We start from the raw sequence: 9,530 nt of genomic DNA on the forward strand, positions 1-9,530 counted from the left end.
AATCTCGTGCAACTCAAGTTAACGAATTCTGACGGGTATACGGCGCACACTGGCGTGTACCAGGACGTGTTTTCCATAAAATGCGTGGAAGAAAATCACCTCTTCCTTGGCTCGTTTTCCCGCTATTGGCGATCGCGCAAAAAGTGTCCGAAACCCCGTTGACTTAACATGGGGAAAATGGAATCGCACGTGCCACGTGCCACGAGGTTTTAAGCGAGTAGGGACCGGTGCCATCAGGTAGATCGCCTCCGGGAGCCCATACCCTGAACTTTTTACGGAAATCGAGCGATTCGTCTAGGCCCCCGTCAAGTTGCCCCAATTCGCGGCCAGACTTGCAAAACATAGCCCGGAGAAGGACCGCTCCGGTTGTTTTTCAATAGAAAAACACAATTCTAACGAATAGTGTTTGTCTTTTCAAACAACATGCGGTTATTCCATACCAACGAAAAGTTTTCCATCTCTTGGTATATTAGCCGTAGGCTAATATTCCAGGCAGCGGCACGAGGAGCCGGATGGAGGAAACATGGATGCACGCTTGGTAAGGGCTGGATAGTATATTAGGACGTGAGCTTTACCAAAAGGCATCCACGCACCGCGCTGCCCGCCCTTGACGCAGTTAGCAAAAAAGTTGGCTCCAAATGTGATAGCCATCTTTCAATTACGTTAATTCAAGTTCGAAAGATGATTGGTGTTACTAAAAAAAGGCTACGTCAAGAGCCCGTTACGATGTAACGGAAGACAAACCAGCCACTCCACACCTAGGCAGTTTTTCACACGCATTCCTGCATTCACACTCGCCATTTCGTGCACCGGCCTGCCCGCTGCACAACGTAATATCTATGGCAACTATACTGTCTAAGGCATGATTGTTGCTCCTAATGGTTTTCTTTTTTCACAGACTGGAGTGTGCTTTACATGAAAATATAATGTAGTAGATGATACCTGTTCATTTCATCACTAAACGTGTGAAATGTTCAAATCATGTTGGCATGTGGATAAGATCCGAGACTAGGAATTTAAAGTGTAGAAATGTCGGTGGCTGCTGGACGCATCTGCAACTGAGCTCATGGTCCTAATCATCCGCGAAAGTGACGAAACTACAGGAATGTCACGATAAAGATGCGCAGTACCCGGTATGTTCATGGCATACAGCTGCAAGCTAAGACAAAACTAGAAACGATCTTTGGGTAGAACATATAAAGTGAAGCAATACCAATGCAGAACTACTTGGAGTCACAGGAACCAGTGTGTCCAACATATCAATCAGCTAACATGTAAGAACGCATGTGTAAGGCCGCATGTGCAACTGTAATCCCTCTTGATCGACTACAAGAATGGAAAGAAAACGTCAACGGAGTAAAACTTCACCATGTGAATCTGCGTATAACTGGCATTCGTGATCAAGTATGCACAACAGATGTGAGGTGAGGACGCGGTGTCATTGCGATACAACATCAACTGATGCAATATTGGAATGCATTTTGCACTCATTCTTGCATATTGATAAGATCAAAAGTAAGGCGATAATGTGGATAAGTGTGTTGACAGATGTCGAAGACTGACGGTGATTACGAACTGCTTAACAGGCGACCGGATTGACGGTGATGCGCCTGACCGATCGTTGGAGTGCATGTCGCATCTGATGTCTATGGAAAACGGCAAAGGAGAAAACAGGACTATGGTGAAGGGCTGTTCTAACATCACATAAAACGGGAATGAGCAGTAACACCTGCCAATGAAAGCAGTGAAAAACAGCGAAACTGCCTGTTTATCCTGCCATGGTGCTAATGCCCAAAGTCAAGTTTTGTTTGTGTGTGTGTGTGGAAAGCGGTAGGGCCCTATGCGCTAAGCTATCATCCGTTTTAGCTTTGGTATCACAATACAAGTATTAGGTGCTCGCACACTACTGCCAGTAGTTCAGTCGGTACTGAGTAGCCCGCAGCTAATAACAACCTGATATTTGCTTCCTGCACAAACGTAGATGGCGGCTAGCATTATGGAAGTGTCTTTACATGATGAGTCTGATCGACGATGATGAATGAAATAATCATTTGAACTCGTTGAAAGATGACGATGTCCGGGTCACAACGAAGTGACTTAAAACTTGCAGGATGAATAACTGATGATTGGGCCGATGAATGTGGCTTGTGCTGCAGCCGAGGCCTGTGGGGACGGACGACCGGTGAGGTACAAATGGAGCAAGGAAACGAGACGTGAATGTACACCAAGCACAATGATATTTAGCTATCATAAGCGTTGACAATGGTGAATAGTCGAGCTGTTCGTCATATTGAGCCTTCACGTCATAGCCATTGCAATATCAAGCTCCCCAAATTGTCATTAGCTTTCGCAGCCCAAGTCCAGTATTGAGTGCTCAAAGAACTTGCCAAGGCAATATAGCTGTGAGCAGCCCGAAGTTCATGGACGGATGATGACCTTTCCCTCTAGCAAAAAGTAGACGACGTCCAGCGCTATAGTCGAACAGTGCCACTGCCAGAAAGGGAGAAGGTTTGCGAAATTCGGTTCGAATATCGGGAATTCGGGAATTCGGTTAGATGGTTATGGAATGGACCATATTAAGGCATTTAGAATATCCTGCGCACGGTTTTCCTGAAAACCTGAAAACCGTAGATAGTGGGAAAACCTCGGGGGGGGGGGGCGGAAATCCGCCCCCCCCCCGTCGGTGCGCGGGATATATTTGATTGATATGTGTAGGCACTGCTTTAAAAATACAGTAAAACACTGAAAACTAGTGATGTCAATTACGGAAAATCGGAATACCGATACCAAACCAAATACCAACCAAAACCGTGGAGAAATATACCGAAACCAAACCAACTTGGGAACATGAGGAAAAAACCAACTTTTTACTGATTTCTTAGCCTCTTAGACATTAGCGAGGGTTCATGATACCAACAAAATACCAAACACATTAGGATTGAAATACCAAATACCGAGTTGGTATCGGTTTGGTATCGGTATACCAAAAAGTTGGTATCCGATTGACATCTCAACTGAAAACCAAAGCAACGTTGGAATGATTTTCCGTAGGTATGTGTTTAGTTAGCCAAGCAAACAAAGTCACAGGCTCTTGCACATATTACAGAGTGCTCCGGCACTGGTGTAACAAACAACTCACTTGCACTGGGGTTCGGGCTCACAGAGTAGATCCAACAGATAACAGGTCGCATTCAGCATTGCGCCGGACACTGCTGAAAATGTTGACAAGTGTCTGTCAGTAGACGCAAACATCAATCCCAATAGATAGGTACATGAAGACGATGACAAACATGTTGGCATTGTGTAGGAATGAGGACAGTAAATGATCACACAAAATGTAAAGCATTCTGCAACGTGTTGACAATGGACATTCAAATATGAATACATACCAGCCGTACGCAAGTGTCTTCGAAAATGTTGATCTCTTGATGGTGATGGAGAAGGTGTATCACGTCCACAGGCTTCAAGAAGTCGATCCATTGTCCGCATATTGTTAAATTTGGTCAACACATGTCCGTTTTCAACGCATCCGTAAACCGATGGCGAGAGCATTTAAGAACGTTTGAGCATGTGACTGAAATACTCAAAGACACAAGTTGGAGGAAGGAGCAGGCGAAAAAAGAAAGATAACAACACAGTGTATGAGCATCGTGTTCCAGTGCTAAAAATATAACTGAACAGGAAATGCAATATCATGTGTGGATCGCTCATGAGTGTGAACACATGCTTACATAGATGCATACCTACACTATACGAAAACATGACCGCTTTTTACGAGTGATTAACTGCTACATTCAGTGAACTGCATCATGTGGTACATGTTTGCGGGCGGAGCATGTCTACCGAATTCATCGGCAATACAATTAAAACAAACACACACATACGTAGAACTAGATGATGAGAGCTAGTGTAAGCGGGTGTACAGGTGGCTAATGTATATCTGCAGATAACTAATAGCTAGTGACAAATAAAAAAGTGCCAGCAACGGCCAGCGCAATGGGTGCTCCGTGATCGACGGTAAAATCTTCAACGGTATCGACGGTAAAGATGACTGGTAATGCACCTGTGAAAATAGGAGAAGCAACGGATGATTAGCCGACATGACAGCAAGTCGAAACGAATCGTCGATAAAATATAATATGTCAAGTCCGCGGATTTCTAAGCTTATGATTTTTCGATTTCGACGACTGTGAGTGAAAATGCATTTCAGATGAGATATTCGATAAATATTACTAAAACCCTTAGAAGTCAATAGGCAGAGGGCTACAAGCCTACTTTATTCAACGTTGAATACCCACCCATAAAGGTCAGTTCATCCGAGTATTACCGCCTCCAAAAAATATTAACGTTTTGTAGGCATACAGTACCGTAAAACCGTTTGGAATCTTGGAGCAGAGCTGTTCGTTAAGCTAACAGCATCCTTTGATAATGAAATGGGCCGGAGGCAGAAACTGGCACTTGAGAATGCAGAGGCAGTCATCACACAGTCCCAGAAGACGTGACTGGACAAGGCGTCCAAGCGGCGCCTGGTCATACACGGTTGCCATTGGATACTGCGAAATCAGCCTGCAGGCACATAAGGACAAGGAGTTAAAGTTTTGAACACGCTTTTCGTTCCCTTGTTGCATTACAAAAAAAAATATTAACGTTGTGTAGGCATATCTGGTTTGGTAGCGTGTACCATTATGCTCCCATTCCACTTACTGGTCACAGATCCAAACTCATGAAACTCCTAGATGCCGTTCATGATGACGAGTGTGTTCAATGAAGCTTATTCTGCTGCATGATGCACTGGTATGGTATGGTATGGTATTTGTAGCTTACGGGCCACCACAGCGTCCTGTATTTGGGCCCGGTTCTGTCGTCCGTCTTCGTTGTTGGTCCGTCCGTTGCCTTGAAGTGTCCGTTGTCTTCTTGGCTCGCAAGGGTGGGCTGAGGGGTGGGACTGGGTTCCTAGCTATCTCCTCCCGGGTAGCCGGATTGCCCCTTCTATTATTTTTTTTTGTTTTTGTTTTTTTTGCCATTTTGCCATTCTGGGGTCTTTTATTTTGATTCTCATTGTTTTGAATATTGTTTTTTTCTTTTTTGCTTCTTTTTTTGGCTTTTTTGGCTTTTTTTTCCTTGGCTCTAGGGGAGGAGATTTACAGGTCATTGATCAGCCCAGTGTTGTGTCTTTAGTGGATGAGTAGTGTTGTTAGCTCGGGGCGTAAGTCCCCGAGCAGTGTTGTGAGTGTTAGTGGGATGTTGGCGTCTCTGCAGTATGTTTGTATGTGTGTCCTGTGGTGTTGGTATTGTGGGCATGTGAGTAGCAGATGTTTGACAGTGATGAAAGTGTTGCAGGTGTTGCATTTCGGTCTCGGGCTTCTTGTGATGATGTAGTTGTGTGTGATAGCGGTGTGTCCAATGCGAAGTCGTGTGATAGCCCTCTCGTTTTTGCGTGAGTTCATGTTCTTGGTGTGCCAGTGTTCTATGCGTGGTTGAATGCATGATGCACTTCTGGACAGTGATTGATATCCGACTTGCTTGGGCGAGTGTATGCGAGTGATGTGTAGTGGTGACCAATTGTACCAAAAGAAAATGACATTGAGAACATGATTTACAAGCGCAACATGCGGCACAACTCACGTGCATACAACGACAAGAAAAACAGGAAATGTCGTAAATGACGCCATAAAACATTGTATGGCCTACAAATATATCCGCAACGCAATCCTGGCTTGAGCTAATTCAGTACCTACTTTCGCGGGAACACTTTAACTCATGTAGGTAATGTTCACACGACGCAAGACTCATATACAAACATACAACACTAAAAACACAGAACACGGACATTTTGTAGCAGTATTGCATTGTATCAGCAGCGAGGTGGAAAACTGGCGGCATCTTTGTCTCAAACTACGTGCCAGCGGTGCAATAGGCAGCTGGCATTCAGATCTAGCAATAATGTGTGCTCATGATGTTAATGGCAACTGTGAGGAGGATGAAACAATTCTGAATTTGATAGGACAAAACTGTCTGGCCAATCTGTTCCGAGCACAACTCACTTTCCCTGGACATGCAGAGTATGTGTTGCTGTGAGTTAGGTACTTATCAGATGTCACATCGCTCTGCTTATGGTAGACCTGCAATATGTGACTTGCATGTAAACCCTGCCAGCAGCATGTAGTTTTGCACAATAAAACTGTTTTCTCTGTGTGGGCTTGCATATTTCGTTGGCAGCAGGCAGGCACAATGCTAGTTCCATACACCACTGACTACACGCACTCATGCACGTATTTACTTGAAAACTAGTACCAATTCACTCATTCACTAAATTACGTGTAAGATGACACGCACACCCTCACATACGCACATACATACCCACACACCCACATCCACCCTTACACACTCACAGGCACACATGCTCACAAATACCAATCATTCAGGGTTTCCGATGAGATGAAGTGTGTCTACTGTTTTCTGTCACATTACGTCATCACCAAAAGGATTGAATCAAAAGTATCTAGGGTTAAGAAGCATAAACAATTGCTGACACATACTTGTCACTTACTTCTAATATGCCCTACTGCAACCATAAGATTCAGTTGAACCACTTTGCTCATCTTTACTTTCAAGCTGACAATCAGCATTGACGAATCAGCATTGGTTTGGCCTTCATGAAAGCTTACGTCAATAGCGCAAATAAATAACTTGCTTGTGGACGAATGGCTTTTAGTATGAATGCACATAGGTAAAGTGAACTGCGCACATGCTGTGACAAACTTTTGTTTGCCTAGTAAGAAAACAGTAGACACACTTGCTAGTTTGGATAAAGGGATATTCTCGTGCGTGTAAACGGTTAATATATTCGAATTTGAGGTTGACAAAATGTCAACGGTCGTTTGTGACGAACGGGGACTATATAGTAACAGTTACTGAAGTTTGGAGGACGTATCGACTGCTGAAATAATGTTTGCCAATGAGCAAGAACATCATGCGATAACATGATTAACTAGATACGTTAGTTCCGACTAACATTGCGTCGTAGTATCGGATACTCCGAATGGAACTTGAAAACGTTAACAAATACTTTTGTTATCGGCCATCGTACAATGCTTGAAACAGTGCCTAAAGCAAACAGTCAACGTCCGTAAATATAGTCTGGTGCAGCATGTGCACTAATGGTATTGAACATGCATGTCGATGACCCGACATGCACGTCATGGACAGTGCAGTATGACGAGAATATCCCTTTAGTTGTTTAGAAGTTGAAGGTCTTGAAGTAGAAGGTCTTGAAGTTGAAGGTCCGCGGAGAAAGCTCGCCACCGTAGACACTATAGCCGGGGATAACAGCAGCAATTAAAATTTCATTTGGCAAATAAGTGACGATGAGGCACAACTGCAAATAATCTTTTTCTTGACCGCCTTCCATCAGCAACGTGCTATAGTACCATAATTGCCAGAAGAAAACCGCTCATTTGTAGCCTCATTTTATAGACATCTGTTGAAGGAAATATATTTTCTTTTAACCTTTAACAAGTCCGCAAACTTTGCTTGGCATGAGCGATTAAGCGCTAGAAGTTGAAGCTTGATCTAACGAAAAAGGAAACAATACTTAAGCTCATGATGCATAGACAAATATGCACTGAGAGTCCGGATGCGGCAGTGAAAGCGTGTGTCAACTGACGAAAGGTTACAATGCTATTTACCGACGAAAAACGCGATTTTGAAGCATTTTCGTGGATAAAGTGAAGGTAGACTCAGACGTATTAGGTAATAGTATGCTTGAATAATGAAAAATATCAATTAAAGAGAAGCTTTGCACTCACTCATTGTGCAAATGTAGCAGCCTAATAGCATTTACATAAAGAATCTCAATTTTATCTTCAATTGCTGCCGTGATATCTTATCCCCGACCTTGCCTCGCACATGACGACCCGTGGGGGGAGTCTGGTATCCACCGCCAGCAATTGTGCACACTGGTTCGGTGGACTGGACGTAAAATGACGCCACTCTACAACAGACTCATGATCTCCGAGTGAGATCGATCTCCAAGTGAGACCTGGGTTTAGAGGCGCTTTAGCATGGAAAGCTCCTCAAGGCTCCCGTCGCGTGCCTCGCAAATGATACGAGCCATACGCGCCCCCCGGGATTTTAGCCCATGCAGGCTGTTTTTTGAGATGAAGTCTCCACTAACGTTACGTCAGCTTGTGCGTCACCAGTTTCAACAACGAGAATAGTTTATGTTTGGATTAGACGGATGATATGCTTCCTAGCAATGTGGATACATAAATGAACTGTCAGGTAAGCTGAAGCCACCAAAGGTAGATTAGATATCGAACAAGTTTTGTGCAATTTTTATTGCACAGTTTGTTTTTAAAACAAAGAATGCATTATGCAGTCATTGCTTCGTGCATTCCATTGGAAGCAAAGCTTCTAATCATCGTCTGCAAGTGAACTGATGATTTTAAGAATGGACGGCACAAAAATAGGACGCCGGTATTTGACAGAATACGTTAATTTACACAAATACGATTAAAGGGACCCTCCCACCTTCAAAAAAGTTTATGAATTGGCATAAAAGTGATGTCGCTCGGTTCAGAAAGAGCGAAAACGAATATCTACCAAATTTCACCGAAAAATATTCACCGGTTTTCAAGATATTGGACTTTTACTTTTGTTTACTTTTTGGGATCTCCGCTGTTCCTAGCGACTTTATTTGGAACTTGGAAGCAATAGTTTGGCAGCTCAAAGCAACATATACCACCACGTGCTACAAAACGTTTTAGTCAAACATTTAAAATTCGTTAGATATCTGCGCTGACGTCACACATTCAGATGGGTATTCCTATGCATTAGCCCCTCTGAATCAAATTGCTGCAATTTTGAAATTCAATATTTCCGATTTAAGGCATTTATCGATGTTGTGAGTGCCGAAACTGGTAATTGTGAGCCAGGGACCCCATTTTGGCTATCTCAACTCAAATCTAATGTTAAGGTGGGAGGCACGTTAACATTAGTTTTGAGTTGAGATACCCAAATTGGGGTCCTTGGCTGGAAATCACCGGTTTCGGCACTCGCAACATCGAGAAATGCCTTAGATCGAAAATATTTAGATTCAAAGTTGCAGCACTTTGGATTCAGAGGGGCTAATGCACTTAGATGCCCCCTCTTAATGTGTGACATCACCGATTTACTTAAACTTTGGTAAGACAATTTTTGCCATGGTTTTATAGATACTAAATTGCGCGTGACATATCCCGCACTTTCAAGATACCACATTATTGCTTCCAAATGACGTCATAGGAACAGGTAAGGCCCTGGAAAGGGAAAAAAGTTAAAGTCTTATGTCCAGACTGGTGTTTGATTCACCGTGATTGAGTCGAAAGGTTTGATTCACCGTCCGGATGGTTTGATTTTTAAGCCATGATTGAATCAAACTCATTGGGAATCAGGGTTGATTGAATCAAACAAATTAACGATTCATGAACCTTAAAAAAAAATGAAGCGAACATAGTTCATCAACAAATGTTAACACTACTGCCATGTGA

The 9,530-nt window shown here is 43.3% G+C and overlaps 1 long non-coding RNA gene across 3 annotated transcripts; it reads right to left on the reverse strand.

Annotated features, from left to right (window-relative positions):
- Window positions 1-381: 381 nt before the first annotated feature.
- Window positions 382-9,023, reverse strand: LOC122372993. Of its 3 annotated transcripts, none has more exons than XR_006254959.1 (5): window positions 4,705-9,023; window positions 4,368-4,566; window positions 3,390-4,063; window positions 3,140-3,212; window positions 382-2,490 (listed from the first exon to the last, which is right to left on the reverse strand). It is a non-coding gene; the product is annotated as an uncharacterized LOC122372993 (long non-coding RNA). The 3 variants fall into 3 exon arrangements; XR_006254961.1 differs by having other exon boundaries at window positions 382-2,163; window positions 4,299-4,566; XR_006254960.1 differs by having other exon boundaries at window positions 4,299-4,566.
- Between the last annotated feature and the right edge of the window lie 507 nt (window positions 9,024-9,530).

Source organism: Amphibalanus amphitrite, unplaced genomic scaffold, assembly GCF_019059575.1.
Source record: "Amphibalanus amphitrite isolate SeventyFive unplaced genomic scaffold, NRLGWU_Aamphi_draft 001428F_arrow, whole genome shotgun sequence".
NCBI classification, from domain to species: domain Eukaryota; kingdom Metazoa; phylum Arthropoda; class Thecostraca; order Balanomorpha; family Balanidae; genus Amphibalanus; species Amphibalanus amphitrite.